This window comes from Hippocampus guttulatus, chromosome 22, assembly GCF_054856545.1.
Source record: "Hippocampus guttulatus isolate MCC_2025c chromosome 22, RoL_Hgut_1.0, whole genome shotgun sequence".
Taxonomy (NCBI): domain Eukaryota; kingdom Metazoa; phylum Chordata; class Actinopteri; order Syngnathiformes; family Syngnathidae; genus Hippocampus; species Hippocampus guttulatus.
Genome location: NC_141282.1, coordinates 3315834 through 3330358, shown reverse-complemented (window position 1 = coordinate 3330358; position 14525 = coordinate 3315834).

Sequence of the window (14525 nt, the reverse complement as noted above, 5' to 3'; positions counted from 1 at the left end):
AAATACGGTAAGTTACAAGAATAAGTGTTGACCACTGCAGTGTAGTTACCAGAGCTAACAGTCAGCCTAGCATGTATATGACGTTATTATCTAGTAGTACTACTACTACTCTTCCGTCTTGTACTTACAAAGTCTTGATGCCCTGTGGCATCATTGTGCCTTTCACGGGTTAAGCGTAATGGAGAATCTTATGACAGAGGCAAACATCCACCGGCAAGGTAAAGCAGGAATTCAATTTCTCGAATGCATGACACTGAGAATTTAGCAAAAACGTAGCACTCAAAACCCAGACACTTCCGACTCTAAACTAGATCCATCTTGATTTCCCTTTTGTTATTCCCATTCTGGAATGAATCCGCGCTCAGAGACTTGCGAGTCAGTTGGCTGCCGCCTCCCTTGTTTCCCCGAGCAGATGCACTGGGACACGTTTGGATTGGTCGTTGCAAATACCAACTCTGAGTTACCGAAGTCCAAGTTATGATGGATTGGGCCATTAAAGTGGGAGCATTGTTGGGGAAGATAAGGAGCAGCTGCGTTGGCAGATGAAGAACAAGTGACAAGGGGGGGGGGGGGGAATATGTGTCGGATAGGTTATGAATTGCAAGGAGAGACTGTTGTAGTCTCGAGAAAGTGGGGGCGTTTGTAAGAAGGGCGATAAAATGAGCCAAGTGAAAGGGATAGAGTTGTGAAGGCACAAAAATCGCATACATGCTCTTTCGGTGTATTTTAACGCATAGACACTTCCAGATTCTGAATAACAATGTCCTCTGCAATGTCGTAGCGGCATAAATGTTACCTTCCCAGCAAATCATCACACTCCCCGAAAAATGCCATGTCCACGCCTTAATGACACTGACCCACCCAAATACCAAGGAGATTAGAAAATCAACATCAGTCTCTCAAAATGACGCTTCGGCCGCAAAAGCTTTGACCACAAATCAGTCTTGTAGCCGACAACATCAAATCATTCTCTTAAAGAAGACCACTAATGTATTCACGGCACCGTTGTTTTTAATTATCGTGGCAGACCAGCAACCATGACTTTGGGCCTTCCCGTAGTAAGGCTCGCCGAAACCCTTATTTACTCCCAAAATAGCTCCAAACCATGATGTACATCAGTTAGATCCTAGATGATCATCGAGAAAAAGGATATGTGTCTGCGGTGTGAAAGGCAGCCTGGTTAGATACCACAACACTCCAATCAATACATCGTTATAGATCATAATCATGTGAAGGGTATAATCGCCTAAAACCTATCAATTATATAGAGAGAGATAGCCAGGGTCTCCAAATCCTGGCCTGCAGCCCTCTTCCTCCTTGGATTAGGATCTGAGATTGGGTCGGGATCATAGGGTCTGCGCCCGGGCTGACCAGATATCAGATTAATGACCACTCCAGGGGCAGACATCTCAGCCAGTCGTTAGAGGGAGAGGGAGCAGCAGCCAGTTACTGAAAAATAAATAATACATCATTTGGTCTGGGAGCTGACATAATTATCACCGAAGACGCCGGCTCTGTGGATACTACATGAAATATCTCAGACAGAATGATGTCAGTCTGTTTGGATGGAGCGCCGCCGCGGCACATGCGAGGGGTGAAGCCAGATTGTTCGTTTGCATGTGGCGAAGCCGCGCGAGGTTGTTATTGCCACCCCCCGCCCCCCCCAAAATGGAATTGTTCACGTCGGTGTCATGAGACACATTGACGTATACAAAGGAGCCGACTTGGTGAGTGTACAGGTGACTGATCCGCCGCATTCATCTTGAAAAGACGATCGTCAGGAGACGATTGTCGGCTAGCTTCTCAGTCAATGATCAAGACGATCAATTGCCATTCGTGTCTTGCTAGAGCATGGACTGCACACAGAACTATTTCCCTGCCTCAGGATTAACCTGACTAGAAAATTTGGTTTGTTTCCTCACATCGAAACAGCCCTAAAAATGTATTCGGTCAAAGAAGAATAACATTCGGAAGACGTGTTTGGTCGGACCGTTGAAGTCAGTCCAACCAATCAACTTCGGCCTACCAAGCTACCAACCACCCATCCAGCTGATTCCCAAATGTCAGTTTAACCCTTTGAGGGACAGCGGTCACTGCAGTGGACAGCCTATCGTGTTATCGGGTGTCAGCTGATCATTATTGGTGCATGAAAAGGTGAATTGAAGAATTTTAATTGTCCATAAAGTTGTGGTTGTGTACCCCGCATATCGCCTGAGATCAGCAGGGATAGGTTCCAACCCAAAACAAGCACTCCAGAAAATGGACGGATGGTGCAAACTGTACTTTGTATTGTCTCTTACTGGGTAAAAAAAAAAAAAAAAATGGAAACGATCCCCAAAATATCACGTTTCTGTCTTCAATCTCCAATCGAAGAATATTCCCCGCTCCAGAATGGAGTCCTGAACCTCAGCGAAACGGCGCCACAGTGTGCTGCCGATCATCGAGATTCCACATTTCCCCCTGCCCTGCGAGGCCAAGTTGGTAAGCCACTGGCATCATTCCCCCACCCCCCACCCCCACCCCCAACGCTCAAACACCTTGTTGCCAACAGCAAGGCAATTAAAGTCACAGGAAGTCATTTCACATGCGTGTGTCTGCAGCCCAAATCTCCAATCAGGAACCTGCCTGTGAGGTGAGGCTCTCTTTGCTTTCCCACCACTGCCATATGTGGAGCCCTCCTGCCTCCAACTCCCCTCCGCCCCCTCCGCTCTCTGCTTTCAGGAAAAGAAAAAAAAACAACCTGATGGTGATGAAAAATCCAACTACAAAAACAAAATATGTATATTTTCAATTTATCTCACCTCCCCATACCTTGGCTGCTCCCCCCACCCCCCCCCCCTACAAGGCTTGCCATCTCTCCTGACTCGCCCCTTCCAACTTGGTATTTAAATTCTGAAATTCCTAAGCGGATTTTCTCAATTTAGCTGTACTTTTAATCTTTGGCGAAATGAGTGATGACTTCTTTCAATAAAAAAAAAAAAAAAGAGAGGGGGGGGGGGGGACTGACAGGCTTACAGCGCACACCGGCGGATTAGTTTCCTGTGGAGATGAGGTTTTCCTTTGTGCTGCCGTGTGTCTGTTTGATGGGGTTTAACAGGAAGCGTTGGTGCTGAAATTGGATGCAGCGGGAATGGTGGGTAGATGGCCCGGGTTCGATACAGACCCCCCGCGCTGCAACTTTGCCCTGTGCCTTCGCCTTCATTTTTTTTCTTCCCACCCAGCCCCCCCGCCCCCCTCCTTCCCCGAGGGTCTTATGACAGAGCCTTAAAAGACTCATAAAATGATGGACCGATATACAAACAGAAATAGCACCGGCATGTACGCAGGGAAGGAAAATGAACGCCCCCCCCCCCCCCTTTTTGAAAAGTCCGCATGATATCCCGCCTGCTTCATTGTCCGCGCTTTGTTGTGACGGGTGCCCAACACGCTGGTTGCCGGCGTTTGTTTATTTTGTCTGCCTCCATGTTGGCGTGTTCAAATATCCGTCACACCGTCGCCGCCTATAACGATTTTGCGTTGTTCGTTAGCATCAAGCTAAACAGACTTTTAATTTCGGTGTTAGCCATTTTCAGACTTTATTTTTTTTTACTTTAAGTCTTGGAAAAAAATTATTTTAAAATAGAAATAAGTACCAGGGATGTGTAGTGTCTGAAAAAACGTATAAATACGTCTTTGGGAGTGAGCGGGACTATATTTGGTTGTTTGAAATGCACAAAGCGTAATTCCTGCTCTATTGTACTTCTATTTGCGTATCGCCACCTCTGGTAACTGCAAAACCAAATCTGATGTCACTCCTCTCTGTCTGTCGGATCCTTGGAACGATCACCCTACTTAAACGCAATGACAACCAAGCCGCGAGAAAAGTTCCGCGTCACGACAGATGGGCTCAGCTTGACTGAGCTCAGACAGTCTGAGACATTTGGCTTTGATGGGACCGGGTGCACGGGGTTCCCCAAAAAGCAGCCATACTCAAAGACTGGGGTATCTATAGCCCGCCATTATTCCTATAACTCCTTAATCCAGTATAGAGGATTTAAGCTTCTTTGTTTGCTCATTTGACTGTGTGGGTGCCATATCCCAAAGCTGGGCGTAGGATTAGTCGGGCATTGTGTCAGTGGCTTGTGATGATGCTTGCTTGGGAGTTTGGAGGTGGGGGGGGGGGGCACTGCTTGATTAAACATAGGAAGAAAACAAAACGAAAAAAAAACCCAATGAGGTTTCATTTATGGAGGGAACCGCAATGAGACGGAGGGCTCCCACGGGGACAGTAAGGCTTTTGGAATACATGGCTTAAATAATCTGTTGACTCGTTTTTGTTTATTTATTTTATTTTTTTAGCTTTGGCACAACTTTTGTTCCCCGGTAGCTGGAGAAAGCATTTTTAAGGAAGCTCGCAGTGCAAAGAGCCATTCTCATCATTTCCTTTCCGCCATATTAAAAAAAAAAAAATGCCAGCCGGCGCTGAGGGCTGAGAAGCGTGACGGATCACTGGAAAGAGTCGTCCTCCACGCACCTTTTTCGATGAGGTCTCGGTTGGAGCGGGTTTTGGCATTGCTTTTGGCGCCCGGTGCTTGACCTACTTTTTAATTAATTTGGATGCATTGACCCCCCCCCCCCCCACAAAAAAAAAAGCATTTTGGGCTGTCATGAAAACCATCCTTACATTTGATCAAACGGCAAGAGATGGAATGGATGAATTGCGATTCGCCGACTGTCCCCGTGAGGTATCACTCCTATTGTGATGTGTGTGAATAGCGTGCATAACATCTTTTTCAGGGGGGGGGGGGGGGGGGGATGTTTACAGCGGGGAAGCTTTCAAAGCCTACAAGCAAGCAGTTTCCAAAGCGGGGGCATACATTTGAACATTTACTTTCCCTTGTGATCAAAGTCAGCAAAAGCCTGATTCTCGGATGTGTCGGAAAGATTATCCTGAGCGAGGGATGAGGAGTACCACGCAAACAAGCTGCTAGCCCCCCCCCCCCCCGACGACAGGAGTCCACACATATTTACGATTCACTTTGCAGATTTCCTTTGGGAGTAGGAGGTTGACGTGAGCTGAGGAGCTTCGTTCAGGCAATATTTGTGCTTTGGTGCCATCTTTTAACATATTGTTGCCAAAGAACTGTGTCGAGATGAGTTGCGGAGCTTTGTTTAGAAACAAAGTAGTACTTTGGCACCATCTTACAACATCTTGTTGTCAAGGTACTATGTCGAGATGAGTTGAGGAGCTTTGTTTAGGAACAAAGTAGTACTTTGGCACCATTTTTCAACATCTTGTTGTCAAGGTACTATGTTGAGATGAGTTGCGGAGCTTTCTTTAGAAACAAAGTAGTACTTTGGCACCATCTTGTTGTCAAGGAACTGTGTGGAAGTGAGTTGTGGAGCTCCATTCAGACAAGACTCGGTCTTTGTCACCATTTCTTGACATATTTGTTTCAAAGAACAATGTAGAAGTGAGTCGAGGAGCTTTATTTTGACAAAAAGTAGTACTTTGTCGCCGCCGTGTGGCGTCGACTGTCTTGGCAACTACAAACCTTTTGGGGATGCGTCCCGTGGAGTTTTGCTAGTCGCAGTCGGACTGCGTCCCTCGTTCCTAATGGTCGTCATGGTAACAAAAAACAAACGTACTCAGCCCCATTTTGGATCATTATAACACCGCCCCTTCAAAATAGAATTATTTTCTCAACCCTGGAAAAACGGGGAGGTGAAACGTGCCAATTCTCAAATGCCGTATTTGTATATTTCTTGATTTTTCTGTCATAGGTAGTTTGACAAAAGCTTGTCACAGATATGTCATCAAGGCACCTGGGAACTTTTTTTTTTTTTTACATTGTAGTGGTGGGCGCGGGCGGGGTGGGGGGGGGGGCAATCATACGTCTCCTTTAATAAAAGTAGAGCAGGTGAGACAGGGTCCAGAAAGAAATGGAACAGAGAAGCAGATTATTAGAGTCAATTAGAGACTCTCATTTCCCAAGTCTACCTGACATCAGAGAGAATAATTCAGGTCCCCCTGCTTTTTTTTTCTTTTTTAGAAATCTTTATTTGATTATTATTGCCATTCTGACCGCTCAGAGTTCCAGCCAGAAAGCGTTTGCGGCAATTAGCCTTGTTATGTCAACGCTCCTTAGAAGTCGGCGCGCCTATATAGTGTGCCACCAATTATCCTTTCCCCGGCCACAATATTCGGAACACCGACAGGGCCAACATTTACGCGCCGGATGTAGGACATGATTTTTCAAAACCGTTCCGTCTTTTGCACGATTGATCGCTCGATGCTGGATCCTATGAGTGACCTTGCAGGTGTGCCTAATGAAGTGTCCACTTCAAACGGAACTTTTGAACCATCGCCTCCTTCCGTCTTTCCACCCCCGGCGTTTGCCATCCACTCTCTCTCCCTTTTTCTCGTTTGCTTATTTGAAGCAGCTATTAGTGTTTTAACACCGCGGGAAAGCGACTTCATTGAAATGCGATATTATAAAAAAAATAAAAACTGCGCCGAGAAGGCAAAGTTAACTAATGGGCTCAAATTTTTCAAACGAATGCAAGATTAAAGTCAATTGAATCTCCCATCGGGTTTTGACTGAAACCCTTTGAAAAGGAAGCCCCACAGTGGGTTCTCAGAAATGAAAAATAGGGCTTGTTCTAAAATATTAATAACATTTTATACCCTCATTATAGCCAGCGATAACATTTGTTCAGAAACGTGCGCGCGTCTTTTACCTTGAGGTGTCACACGTTTTGGTTTTTCTTTTCCGGGGGTTGGGGGGGGGGGGTCGTCTTCGCCTTTTCACCTCATGCCTTCGCTTTCCGACGAAGATGTAACTCACTGACACACCAGAGGGTGGGATATCATTGCAAATGTATTTATATTTGATCGTGGGGAAGTGGGGGGGGGGGCGGGGGGTGATCCAGCTGCCTTTCGTTTTTCGGGAATCCCGTTAAAATAAATGAGAGGGGAAGACGTTGCCTGACAATATTATCGCGTTTTGGCTGCCAAGAAAATAAAAGGAGGAGAGACTGGTGGGGGGGGGGGCGGGGGGGGCATGTCAGGGAGTGGAGCTTGAAGAATAACCAACAGAGGGATGGGGAGGTGAGGAAAGGAAAAAGCCAAAGATGGTGTTTTCTGACTCGAAACCTTAGAGAGAGCACCGCAGAGATTCCTTGGAGGGTGACCCCCCCCCCACACCCCACCCGCCCCATCCTTTTCCCGCACTATTATTTAAGAAGCACACACAAGCAGATCCCCGCGTCAACTACGATGGCCTACTTTTTCAACTTTATATACCATGAATTAAATATATGGTACAACACCGGGGGGGGGGGGGGGGGGCTACATTTGGATAAATCGAAACCCAACATCGGGAGACACGTGGGGGGAAACCGCAGCTCTCGTTCGTCGACAATGGACACTTTTTGTCTTTTGGTTTTTAACCGATGCACGCATCTCTCGCCGGGTGTCTTCGGAGGATCCACCCCCCCCCCCCCCCCCAAAAAAAACGTGTAAAAGACAAAGAGCAGCGAGGCCGCAGGAGTGACGGCAGGAGGAGGATCTGAAAAGTCTTGCTTTTTGCACGTAATGGGCTAGAAGTCATTAAAAACATCACTGCCGGCCTAATTAAGACGGGACATCTGGTCTTTCCTCACGGAATGGATGGTGGCGGAGTACAAATAACTCCTCGATGACAAGTTGAGAGGTGTCATACATCTCAGTGATCGTCAATCAACCAGGGAGTTATGGGAGCGCCTTCATCATTAACTCATTCAGTACCAGCCAATTCTAGACCAAGTCTGAAAAGACGTTTAAAAACGTCTTTGGGAGTGAATGAGTTAATGAGCGAGTGCTTTGTTTTTTTTGTTTTTTTTTTGCCGTTTAAAGAAAATAGATTAAAAAAATATATCCCCCCCCAAAAAAACCCGCAGAAGAGTGATATTTCTTTCACTCCGTGTTTTCCAAAACTGCTCAATATCCCTTTTATGTTACTGCCAATTATCTGGAATACACTTTACACCGTCTTTGATGATACCAGTCTTTGCACAGTGCAATAAATCAATCAATCAATCAATAAATAGCAAGTTAGCTTGAAATTTTGCGGCGCTGATATCTTCCATGTAATAACTATTGGATATCTTTACTGGGCGCATACCTGCCTTATTTGAAGGTATCGGGTACTCACGTAGGCTGCTGATACCAGCCACGGATACTTATGGCAAAAAATAAAATGAAAAATCCAACATCAAGTAAGTCCTCCAAAACACTTGTTGCAATGTGTCACGGTAATTTAAATAATATCGTCATGGCTTCATGCGCCCGCCCCAGTTGAGCAACTCAAAAATAATTTAAACAACTGTTTTGAATGAAGAAAAAAAAATAGCACTGTATTGTACAAAAACGTATGAGCATTAGCTTAATCTTTGACAATCACGCCATGTTTTTGCGGTTCACAAAATGAAATACAGCCTGGTGTGTTGTATGCGGCGCCTCGTAATCCGATACTGGTTTGCGGTTTTGCGAGCTGTCAAGACGATTTGCAGGGAAATAGCTTTATTTGCAGTGGAGTCGTAACAAATGTTCGTGATTGTCCACTGAAGTCACATATGGCAGATCGACAAAGACTCCAAACTTTCAAAGTTCCAAATTCCAACCCAACAGCACCTCCTGTCCCTTTTCATATGCATCTCCATGACTTTGCTCCATTATGCATCACGTGCTGTTTTGTACAAACAGGGTTGATGCAAACCAAAACAAAATATATAAATATTTTTGAACCATAGACACTGAAGGAGCCAATGCATGAAAATAATTGGAGCCCAAGGGGTAATATTTGTTCTCCTGAAATAATAATTATTCCGATGGTCTTTTGTGCGCCAACACTGAACCACAGAGGGAGAGCCAAAAAAATCCACCATGATGTTTTCATCAATAAGTGTTTGAGGAGGTCTGCGGAGGCAGCTGGATTTCATGCATGTCAACAGTCCGACTGTTTACACGGCCAATGCATCTCCAGATGCGTGCTCATTTACCTTGTGACTTTCCGACGGACCGCAATATAACCCTCTTTAGTTGTCTTTTTTTTTTTTTACAGCCAGGGGGGGGCGGGAAGAGGTGATACTTGAATCTTTTTACACCACGGGTCGATTTAAAATAGCGGCCAATATTTTTTCCCTGTATGGCTCAAGAGAACTAATGAGGAATGGATGCCGGTATAGCAGCTAGAGCGTGTGCTTGTCATTATTGATTTAGAAAACATTTCAGCGCTACATCTTATTTTCATTTGGTCAATCTAAACCAAATGAAGAGTGGGGAAAAATAAAATAAAATAAATTAAAAAAAAATATTTATGTGTATTAGATTTAGATTTAGATTTTTTTTTTCATTTGGGGAGGCTAGAGAGGTCCCTATGACCAGTTCCCTGAGCTTTTGAATGAGCTTCGGAAATTCCGCAAACCTCCCAACATCCGGCCACTATCAGTTCACTTTGCTACCCTCACTAACCCGAACCTGGAATTGGCCAGTCCTCCCTCAAGCGTCTCCAGTTGGTCCAAAATGCTGCTGCTCGCCTCCTCACTGGAGCTTGTAAGAGGGAGCACATAACTCCAATTCTGTGTTGCCTTCACTGGCTTCTCGAGCTCATTTGAAGATTTTTGAAGATATTTGTTTGATATTTGATATTTGTTTTCAAATCTTGAAATGGCTTTGACCCAGTTTATGTTAGATGTAAAGTGGTTTCTTACAGCTGCAGCCGTCGTAAAATGCGCGATATAAATAAGGTTGTATTGTATCTAAGGTCACTCCTGTAATCAAGTACTTTAAATCTTGACCTACTTCTAACACACACACACACTTTCTGATAAGGTCAAAAAAATAAAAACCGCAATGATGAGTACAGCTTACCAGTGAAACGCTTTCAAATCAATACCACATCCATTCCCAGCCAAATACATCAAAGAAGTCCTTAGCAGGTTGAAAATAAGGCAATTTCTATGTAAATGGCTAATAAAGCAGAACTTCAACTAATGCATGCACTTCCCCATTATTGACATGTGATCATCCAAAATCGTTTAGTTCCTTGATAGCCGTCGTCTTATCTTCACCAGGATTGGCTTATCCTCCTCTTATAATAAATGTTTCCTGCAATATTCAGCAGTCCTCTCAGGAGGTAAATACCGCATCTGCTATGCAGTTGATTATTTAGCCAGGTAGGCTAATTTATTATTATTTTTCCCCTCGCACATCCGAGGCAGAGTGGGGCGCTTTATAATAACTGCAAGCAAAATATCAATTTCAAAATTGAACTTAGGATGCATTATTGATTGACCCGTGATATTGTCGTCGTCCCACCCCCCTCCCCCCCGCCGAGAGCAAGTGGCCAATGGGTTATTGTTTAATATGAATGATAATGCTGAGCCTCGATCTGGAAATAAGGTCGCCCAATGTCCTAGTCTGGCCTGCGGAATAAGATGTGATTGCATCAATTGATACAGTGGGGATTGTCACGGAGGCAATATGGGCGAAAGCTAAGGTTCCCTCATTATTAGATCCGCATAGAAAGCCCACATAATGTATGTTTGGGAAATCGGGCCGTGCCCTTTCTTTTTCACGTTGGTGACATTTTTCTTTTTTGGTGCTTCTGTGCAACTTTCTCAGATCACAGAAACGACGATGTCCAAATCATGAATCTTACATCACCGTATTTTACGCACTATAAGGCGCACCTAAAAGCATTCCATTTTCTCAAAAAGCCGGCGTGCGCCTTTTAATCCGATGCGCGTTATATACGGATCAATATTCTGATTTCTTAGATGTAGTATTTTAAATATTCTGTAAAGCGCTTTGTTGCAGCTGCAGCGGTTGTGAAGTCTCTGTATAAATAAAGCCGTGTTGTATTGTTTTGTATTCCTTTAGCATAGCTCCATCTAGTGAATGCATCATGCAACCGCAGGCACTATTCTAGCTTCTATTCTATGTGCCTTATAAGAAAACAGATTTAAAATAGGACATTCATTGAAGGTTCGCCTTACACTCCGAAGTGCCTTATAAAATACGGTAATTCCATGGTGTTGTGCTTCACTGCATTTTTTTTCCCCCATCTGATGATTCTCAGCAGGACACAAACATACTGTATAACAGAGTTGCAGGTAGAAACTTTTGTGTTAATGACACTTCATTGCTTGACTGGAAAGCTTCCCTGGACGTGACTCCATGGTAAGTTTGGGCTGCCAGCATACATGTCAGCGCACGCCGTTTGCTCATTAGCACCGGTCAGCTTAATCCTGCTACCCCGAGGCTGGGTCGACTCCTCCGATGCCGTGGCAAATGACAAATAAGATTACAAAATCAACACAGTTGAAGCAAAAGGACGTCAACTGTAACAAGCTTGAAGCTATTTTGGCGCAGGGTGGAACTGGCATGCCACTCCATATTTATGAAACTTTTCTACTCAGGATGTATCATAAAAACAGATGATTGACTGCGAATATGACAAATTTGAAAAGTTGAATTATTCGTTTCCAAAACTCCCCTTAAAGAGGCTGATCCTGCCAGGATTTCCATAGCGCACAAACTTGTTTGATTCAAACCCGACCGGGGGGCTGTTTGGGTTTGATCCAGTTGTCTGTCACAAGCTCTGGCTGCTGATAAGTACATCTCGTTGTAGGGCATTGATTAATTCATGGTGTTGCCTTTAAATATGCACAAAGTGGTAATCCGCAGAGACAAGCGTCACGTCTCCAGAGGGATAGACAAGGCGACACGCTGCCAAAGGAAACAGACCTAGTGTGGTTAATTATTAAATAAGTCAAAAATAATCAGCGACATATGCGAGTGTGCGGAGATCGTGAAAGAAATTCAGCGCGGTGGGCATTGCCTTGAATGATGGACATGTAGACCTACCAATGATTGCGGAAACCGGTTTTGGGCCATTCCAGTCAATCGATGCCATTCGCTCCCAAAATAAATGGACATTTCTGCCTTTATTTTAATTACAACTTCACTACTACTACTCAAGACGTGTATTGGCCCATCTCTGGCAACTTCCTTTTACGGTACTGATACTCCTCATTTGAACGAAAGGCCCGAAAGTACATTGATAGCATAGAATTAGCATTATGTTAAATACGTATATATGTATTATATACATATATATGTATACATACATACATATATATATGCTAATAGCATGTTGACAGCCCATTACAGTCATGTATTTTTAAACACTCGATAAACTAGGATTCAGACTTAGCGGAGTATAAAACGATGGAAAATAATCACCAAACAGAGATGGGTGTCACATCATTGTTACATCCACTCAATATCTGGATTAAATACGGCAAGTGAAAGGCGCCGTTATTGGAATCCTTTGCCGCAGATTGTCTGGCATATCCTTTTGACTGGGAAATTGCACTATTGACCAAACGTCAGCCGCAGAGCTATGCGATGATTGAATAAAAGAGGATACATAATCGAAGCGCGGGATTCTGGGCTCAGCTTCTGAACAACAAAGTCCGGGAAATTCTCCAAATGATTAGCGAGCGTGGACGGTACGCTCCGCATATCCATTTCAACTATTCTGAGGTGATTTTGAAGGAGAAACGTAGAGTCGTATTTAGTTCCAGTCTTTTGGAACGCGATATCGTTCGTCGTTTAGTAAACGGGATTAGCGATCGTGTACATTCACCCTTTCATAACCTGATAACCACGAGAAGCATGTCTACTCTCGTAACCCGCTGTCCTTCAAAGGGTTAAAGTTTGATTGACATCGTGGGACCGCTGATATGATGTTTCTTATCACAAGCCAGTGCGGTAAGAACTTGATAAGTGTAGCTGTTGTTCGCGATCAACATATTGTTGGTGTCGATTGAGACAATCGTCGCAGCCCAAAGGGAACGGATGGAATTCTCCTTTAAAATGTTGCCCGCCCCATCTGTTTCGCACAGAAACCCCAGAGCAAGCGGCGGTATCGCACACCGTTTGATGGGCGCTATACTTGCCTAATGGACCCGCAAGAGCTCATTTGTTTGAAGCAATTATTTCCGCGGCAACTTCATCGGGGAAGTTTCCTCTTCAGACGGCTGAGATTACTTGCGCCTTACGGAGTGACTGAAATGCATCAGGACATTTCCTTTGAAGCGTCCTAATGAAGAAAAAAAAAACCATCTGTTGATATTGTGCGTATGCAGATGTGGCAGTGGGGGGAGTGGGCGGGGAGGGGCTGGGATAAACCCAAGGAGCTTTTTGTGCGAGAAAGAGAATCGGCCATGAGTCAGCAGAAAGACTCCCTTCGGTGCCCTTTGCCTGAAATCGAAACGGCGATCGTAAAAGCCCCTAAAACTGCGTCCAAATCATCATGTCTGCCCGCGAGGGCGTCGTTACAGATGACCTCAAGGCGCTTTAAGACATCATGACATGGGGCTCGTCACTCGGATTCGCCGCTTCCTGCTGCTTTCACATCCATTAGAGTCCAATTATCCCGGCGTCTCATAGACTTCTCCACAGTTGGGGTGAGGACACAGCAGGCGTAACATTTTTGCAAAGGGGAAAAAAGAAAATTAAAAAACAAACAAGCCGTTATTTACAATTTGTGTGACATGGTGAATGAAGCAAAAGCTCCGCCCACGTCCTATAGTCCGGAATAAAAATCCTTTGCCCATCTGTCACCTGCCCCTGGTTAAAAAAATAAAATAAAATAAGTCACAAGCAACCAGGTCTGGTTTGTTGGGGGCTTGCTTTTGACGAGGAACTGTAGGATGCTCAGGTGATTGGGAGCTCACATGATATCATGTCAACAAAGTACACGCTGCAGGATTTTTTTTTTTTGTATGGTTGATCGTCTGGCCCACAAAAAAAACTGTCATGTTTCGTTTTAGGTTTGACATTTATTCTTTCGTGATGGGTGTACTGGAACTTTTCTGACAAACTTCATATCATAACAAAATACACATTTGTAAAATGTCATGGGAAATGATGTCGCTGCCTGTTATGATGTCATTATTTTAGTTTTAGAATTTTATTTTTTTCATTGTATGATGTGGCTTGTTAAACGTGCCAAGCAGTACTTGTATGGCTCCCCATGGCCCAAATGCACGGGTGTCTAAAACCAATCCCTGAGGGACACCCCGACCCGAACAGATCATCCCTGATGTTCCATACTTTTTCCCCGCATTTAAACCTTGAGTTTTGCAGGTGCGTTTTTCTCCATTTTTTTTTTTTCATCTCCAGAGCCGACAAATTCGATCCAACGATGTAACACTCGACTGGTAGAAGTCCGACAGGTTTGTGAACAAAGCTTACGTTTGCTCTGGGCGCTCATTACTAATAAATAGTTTGAAAAGCCAGTTAATTAGCCTTTTATGTCTTCGGAATGTTTCTGAAGATCTATTAAAAATTTAAAATGAAAAAATTCCTATCCAGAACGGTCAAATCCTTGTCACTTCTGATTGTCTTTTCCACCGTGCGCTCAAATTTAGAAGTGTAGCAATCCCCGCCGTGGTCGCCTACCGCGTCATCCGCGTTCTCGCCAAAATAAATC